Raw genomic sequence first — 7,044 nt, 5'->3', positions numbered from 1 at the left:
GTTAACGAACCCAACTAGGAACCATAAGATTGCGGGTTTGATCCCTGGCCTTGCTCAGTGGGTTAACGATCTGGCGTTGCCGTGAGCTGTGGTGTAGGTCGCAGACGTGGCTCGGATCCTGCATTGCTGTGGCTCTGGTGTAGGCTAGTGGCTACAGCTCTGATTAGACTCCTAGCCTGGGAACCTCCATATGCCCCAGGAGTATAGGAATGGCCCTAGAAAAGACAAAAAGACAAAAAAAAAAAATACTGCTTTAATGTTGATGAAAGAATATTGGACCTGGTAAATAAACCAGAACACCCCACTCATAGTGGATCAGTTATCTCCGCAAGAAGTGACTGATTTCTGTAATGCTGTTAGCTACATTTAGATCTGTGAAGACAGTGAAGGCAAGAGTGAGTTGTAATGAGCCAGCCACACACAGAAGTGACCTGGAATCAAATGATCCAGTTGAAAATATCAACTCTACTGCTTCCTAGCTGCATGGCCTTAGGATATTTACTTTCATCCTTCAAATCTTAGCGTCCTGATGTATAAAATAGGTCTAAAAAATTAACTGCTATCACCTAAGTTTTTCACATATTTGTCATTTGTAAAATATTTCTTTTGTCATGTGCTACATTTCACATAACATAGACACACACATACACCATATGCTTAAAATTCTATGAGATAGTTATTTTAATTCCTATTTTATAGATGTATAACTGAGGCTCAGATAAGTTATATATCTCATGCAGGGTCACATGGCTTGTGTGTGGTCAGTTTTGGATTTGAACAAAAGCCTTTCTAATTCCATAGACTATGATTCTAATCTATAAAACCAAACAACCTCTATATGTTTTAATAAGAAAGACATTAACTTTGAACCTGTATTTTGAATCACATCATAATTAATCCACAGTGTGGGGAGTGCTTGATAATTTTGCCTGTTCCTTAGTTCAGAAATGCATAAAAAAGAACTTTGTCTAAAAACCATAAAACACCTATTGGCTTTGGGATGTAACTGAGAGAGATCCTGTAGCTGTGAAACTGGAGGGGAAACAGATTAGCTTATGTGGCCTAAAGGCAAAGCTATGAGCCAACAGGTACTGTAAGATGTGGTCACGGTCGAGCAGCAAATGACAGAACAAATCTCTACTCAGTGTGGAAAAGTCAAGGTTAGAAAACACGCCAAACTCCGTTGTGACATTAGAATTCTCCTTAACCCAGAACACTGACATTAATTGAGTTTGGCAGATAATATCAAGCTGGAGCTTGTGACATAAGACTTCACTCATATAGGAAATCTTAATGCTGGTGCAAGGCTGTGCTGGCTTTATTGGTTCTAGGATTTTAGAAGTACAGACATCTAGGTGGGTCCCAAGCTGGTGTTGAATACTAGGAGTAAGACCAGAATTTAGGACAGAAAATACTCTGATTTCTAGCAAATAGCCATACCCTTTAAGCTAGATATTCTTTGTGTTTATTTATTCTTTGCTATTCTTGAGCTTTAAATGAAATATGGTTTAAAGAACTTCTTCAGTGATTCTATGATTTTTTTTTGTCTTTTTGCTATTTCTTGGGCTGCTCCCACGGCCTATGGAGGTACCCAGGCTAGGGGTCCAGTCAGAGCTGCAGCCACCGGCCTACGCCAGAGCCACAGCAATGTGGGATATGAGCCGTGTCTGTGACCTACACCACAGCTCACGGCAACGCCAGATCGTTAACCTACTGAGCAAGGCCAGGGATTGAACCTGCAACCTTATGGTTCCTAGTCGGATTCGTTAACCATTGCACCACCACAGGAACTCCAATTCTATGATTTTTTTAAATCTGTGTTTATCTAAAGTGTTAAACTGAGAGCAGCTCACATGAATGTCTTAGTGAAAGTTATCTAATACTCTAAAGGAAAGTGGACCAAGGGTAATAACAGTCAAAAATTCAAGGGTGGAGTTCCCATTGTGGCTCAGTGGGTTAAGAATCCGACTAGTATCCATAAGGACGCAGGTTCAATCCCTGGCCTCACTCAGTGGGTTATGGATCTGGCATGTCTGTGAGCTGCAGTGTGGGTCACAAACGCAGCTTAGACCTAGCATTGCTGTGGCTGTGGCACAGGCCAGTGGCTGCAGCTCTGATTTGACCCCTAGCTGGGAAACTTCCATATGCTGCAGGTATGGCCCTAAAAAGAAAAAAAAAAATTCAAGGGATAGTTTTTTCATCCCATATGAGAAATCAAAACAGTACTTTCTTTATACTAGTCACCTCCTAATTATTAAACTAATAACATTTTTCAAATCTAATTTGAACTCTGTTAAACATTTGATCCTCATGAATTCTTTTTCTTACTTAAAATGTTCTCCTTGCTTGAATTCCTTCTCTCTTAGTTTTCTGCTAAGTCTTTTTCAGATTCTTTCATGAATTCTTCTTCCACTTGATGTTTAAATGCTGGTTTTCTCTCAGTATTCTCCACATCCTGACCACTTCCCTTTTGATTCTATACATACACATTATACATTATACATATCATATCTAAGTGATTCCATTGCCATGATCTTAACCTCTTAAATAATCAAAATTAACATATTATCATGAGAAAGACACACAACGTTTTACTTGTACATAATGGACACAATTTGGCCTTGTTGTTGTACAAGAGAGGTGAAATGGAACCCCCTCCACCTAAAATTGGTTTGGATATTGAGACAGATGATATCAAATATGGATTAAGAGGTTATTAAAGAGATTTATTCTTCACATAATGAGAGTTTCTGAAGAGAGAAGGGTGGGTTCCCAAAAAGGTCCAAAAATGGCTTGAGAGAGCAAGAAGGCCCAGCTACCTTTGGATTTTATTGTGGCTAGGTTGTAGAGCTCTGGGATGAAGATTCCCTTGCATGGGCTGGGGCTTCCATAGTTTCAGCATCCCCCTCACACCAAAGTAGGGAGCATCTAGGCATTCTTATCAATTCGCCCATTTATAGGGGAAGACAGAGTGGCAGAGCTTGAAAGCTGTCAGCAGTTAAAAATTTAAAATTGGAATTAGACTCTTTATTGCAAATCTTCATCATAATTAACTAATAGTTAATTTAGCTTTGACCACTACAAATCCACAACTTCAGTCCATTTGTTCTGAATTATAGAATTGCCAAATCAATCTTTCTACTTAGATATCTGACAGAGCACTCAAGTTCAACATGTTCAAAACTGAGCTCTTATTACAATGTAAGTTGATGAGCTTTCAATCCATCTAGTTTTCCAAATTAGAAAGATGAGAGAGATCCTAGATGTTTCTCTCTTCTTACCAACCCCTGCTCTTTTCTATTGGTCATAATGTCCTCCTTATTCTACCTTTGATGACCTTGCTGATAGCCCTTTCCTCTTGTGGATATCCATCGATTACCTCTGTTCAGTCTCTTGCAGTTTCTTTTAAAAAAAAATTACTGAAGTATAGTTGATTTATAATGTTGTGTTAATTTCTGGTGTATAGCAAAGTGACTATATTCTTCCTCATATTCTTTTCCATTATGGTTCATCACAGGAGATTGGATATAGTTCCCTGTCTTATCCAATAGGACCTAGTTGTTTATCCATTCTGTATGTAATATAGTTTGCATCTGCTAACCTCAAACTCCCGTCCATCCCTCACCCCCCCTCCTCCCCCTTGGCAACCACAGGTCTGTACTCTGTCTGTGAGTCTGTTTTTGTTTTGTAGATACATGAATTTGTGTCATATTTTAGATTCCACATTTAAGTGATATCATATGGTTTTTGTCTTTTTCTGACTTACTTTGCTTAGTATGATAATCTAGTTACATCTAGGTTGCTGCAAATGGCACTATTTCATTCTTTTTAATGGCTGAGTAGTAGTCCATTGTAGATATATACCACATTTTCTTTATCCATTCCTCTGTTGATGGACATTTAGTTTGTTGTCATGTTTTGGCTATTGTAAATAGAGCTTCTATGAACATAGGGGTATGGGGGTCACAAACGCAGCAATGCTAGGTCCAAGCTGCGTTTGTGACCCGCACTGCAGCTCACAGACATGCCAGATCCATAATCTTTTCAAATTATGATCTTGTCTGGGTATCTGCCCAGGAGTGCAATTGCTGGATCATATGGCCACTCTATTTTTAGTTTTCTGAGGAATTTCCATAGTATTTTCTATAGTGTCTGTACCAATTTACATTCAGTGGAGGAGGCTTCTTTTTTCTCCATACCCTTTCCAGCATTTGTTATTTATAGACTTTTTGATGATGGCCATTCTGATTGGTGTGAAGTGATACTTCATTGTAATTCTGATTTGCATTTCTCTAATAATTAGAGATGATGAGAATCTTTTCATGTACCTATTGTATATCTTCTTTGGAGAAATGTCTGTTTAGATCTTCTGCCCCTCTTTGCCCACGTAGTTTCTTTACTGGATTATTTCAATAGCCAGATTTTAATGGATGCTCTGCTTCTAGTGTCATCCTCCCTGATAATCCCCTACCCACCTCCCCCCCCGCCAAATTTACCAACTTGACCTCAAATGAAAATATGACCATGTCACTTTCTTATTTAAAACTCTGTATTAGTCTTGATCAGCCACAAGTTAAACTATTAAATGTCTTGTAATGACATACAAAAGCTTCTGTGTTTTGGCCTCAACCTATTTATTTGGCCTCATCTCCCTATTCCCATGTTCTGACTCCTATTCTTTCACATTCACCCTGAGTTTCAGTTATACCAAAATTCTTTTAGTTCTTCAAATGACCTAAAGCCATTTTTTGTCCCCATGCCTTTTCTTATGCTGCCCCTTTTGCCTAGAAGACCCTTTATGTCTCTGCCTTATTAGCATACCTATTTATTCTACTCTGAATACAGATAATATCTCTTCTATGAGACTTTTCCTGACTTCATCAGGCAATATTTGGAGGATAGCACCCTGTATATAATGAGTATAGTAACCATTTATTCTCTGTCTGACACTGCACTAAGCCTTTTACATATATTATTTTAGGCAATCTGTATAGTAGTTTTAGGAACTATGTATGGATATCCCTGTTTTAAACATAATGATATTAAGGTATAGAGAGTTGCAATGACTTACTCAAGACCACACTGCTATCAAATAGTGGATCTCAAATTTAAAGCCAAACTTTTTTTTTTTTTTTTTTTTTTTTTTTTACGGCCGCATCCACGGCATGTGGAAATTCCCAGGCTAGGGGTCGAATCGGAGCTGCAGCTGATGGCTTGTACCACAGCAGCTCAGGATCCTAGCCACATCTGCGACCTACACCACAGCTCATAGCAACACCAGATCCCCAACCCACTGAGTGAGGCCAGGGATCAAAACTGTGTGCTCATGGATACTAGTCAGATTGATTTCTGCTGAGCCATGACGGGAACTCCTGAAACCCAAACTTATGTATTATCTAGACCAGTGCTTGTCATCATGATGTTGCCCAGGTGTATTTGTTTAATGACCTATCTCTCCATGAAGTCATTTTTGTATTTCCTAGGTCAAACAAACAGTAGTGCCTAAAGTATATATTATATATTGAAAAGACCAGAATCTGTGGGGGTGGGGCTGAGCAAATGTCAAAGAACAATATAGTACAGCTATTAAATCCGTAGTAAAAAGTTAAATCATACCATTATACTTAAAAGCTGTAAAAGCTGATTAGGAAAAGACTGAGAATAGATGGTCATTTCTGTTTCCCTGTTCAGATATAAAGAAAATGGCTAAGTACTTCTTAAAAACCATCATATGATTGAAGTAAAAACCGTGTAAAAGGTCTCTAACAGTCATAAGTCACAGCATCCATGTCCTTCACTTACATCTTGAATTGTCCATAAAAAGGAATGACTTTGGCTTCTGCCATCTGTTCCCTGCATCAGGAATAAGTACCATGGAAGGGACTGACTAAGAATGCATTTTATGCAAGAACTGTTACACAAAGGGCAGACATTAAGATTGAAATTGCAGCGCTCAGACTGAAGAGCTGAACAATAGTCAAAGATGGGAGAAATGCTAACAGCTGGTTAAGTCGGGGAAAGGAAGATGGGGAAATGAGTCTCATTGTTTATCTAACTTCCAAAGATGAAGTCATAAAAACCATACAACCTAATTGCAGCTCTTTTGTCATTCCAGGAGTGTCTTTTTACATCACTCTAATCTAACCATCTGGGTTCCATTCTTCCCTATTGATCTTACTTATCCTTTATGATATAGTTCAAATGTTAGCTCCTATCTGACATATTCCCTGGTCCCCCAGTCAGCACTGATAACCCCACCTTTTTTGCTCACAGAGAACTCTATTTGTATCTTAATTTAGTAGTTCTTAGCTAGATTCAATACCAAGTTTGAGCTTCTTAAAAGTAGAGAACAATTTTCTCAGCTTCTATGCTTATGCCAACTGCCTAGTGCAGAGCTGAGCTCAAACGAGTGAGCTCAAGCTTTCAGTGAAGATGTGTTGAATTGAAACAAATCTGTTAAGGAATTCATAAACTATAAATCTTTCTTGACCAAATGAGTTGTTCCTCTAAGGACAAGTTTTAAAAAATCAGGAAGTCTCAAATAGTCTCCTTTAACTTCTGTTTGCACTTGATATTTTTTTTTTCTGAATTTTAGCCTCTGAAACACACACTTTATTACTACAAAGGACTTCCTCAGAGAGAAAACTCAGATGTTACGTATTACCTTGGCTGAGTCATGCTTTAGTATCTCTAACTTTCCCAATAGCAGACCTTGATTCTTTGTCAGATTTCTTGGAAAGCACTTGCAGCAGCTGTTCCTGCCACTACCACCGCTCATATTAGCCAGCCTATGTTTGCTACAACTATCAGGCTTCTAAGCAAGTAGAAGAGAGCTCTGGTTGATGAAGCAGCCAGGAGAGTAGACCTAAAATCCTACAGTATGTGGTAAATGGAAAAGAAGACATTTGGGTAGGGAAAATGAATAATACAACCTATGATGAGAGAGAGTTCTTTAACTTCAAAGGCTTTAGATTTTGGAATTTATTCATTGGGGTATCCATTTTAAGCCCAAACTTAGAGATTTTCCTAAAGCTATTTTGTAAA

The sequence above is a fragment of the Sus scrofa genome, chromosome X (assembly GCF_000003025.6).
Source record: "Sus scrofa isolate TJ Tabasco breed Duroc chromosome X, Sscrofa11.1, whole genome shotgun sequence".
NCBI classification, from domain to species: domain Eukaryota; kingdom Metazoa; phylum Chordata; class Mammalia; order Artiodactyla; family Suidae; genus Sus; species Sus scrofa.
Note: the sequence above shows the minus strand (reverse complement) of the source record.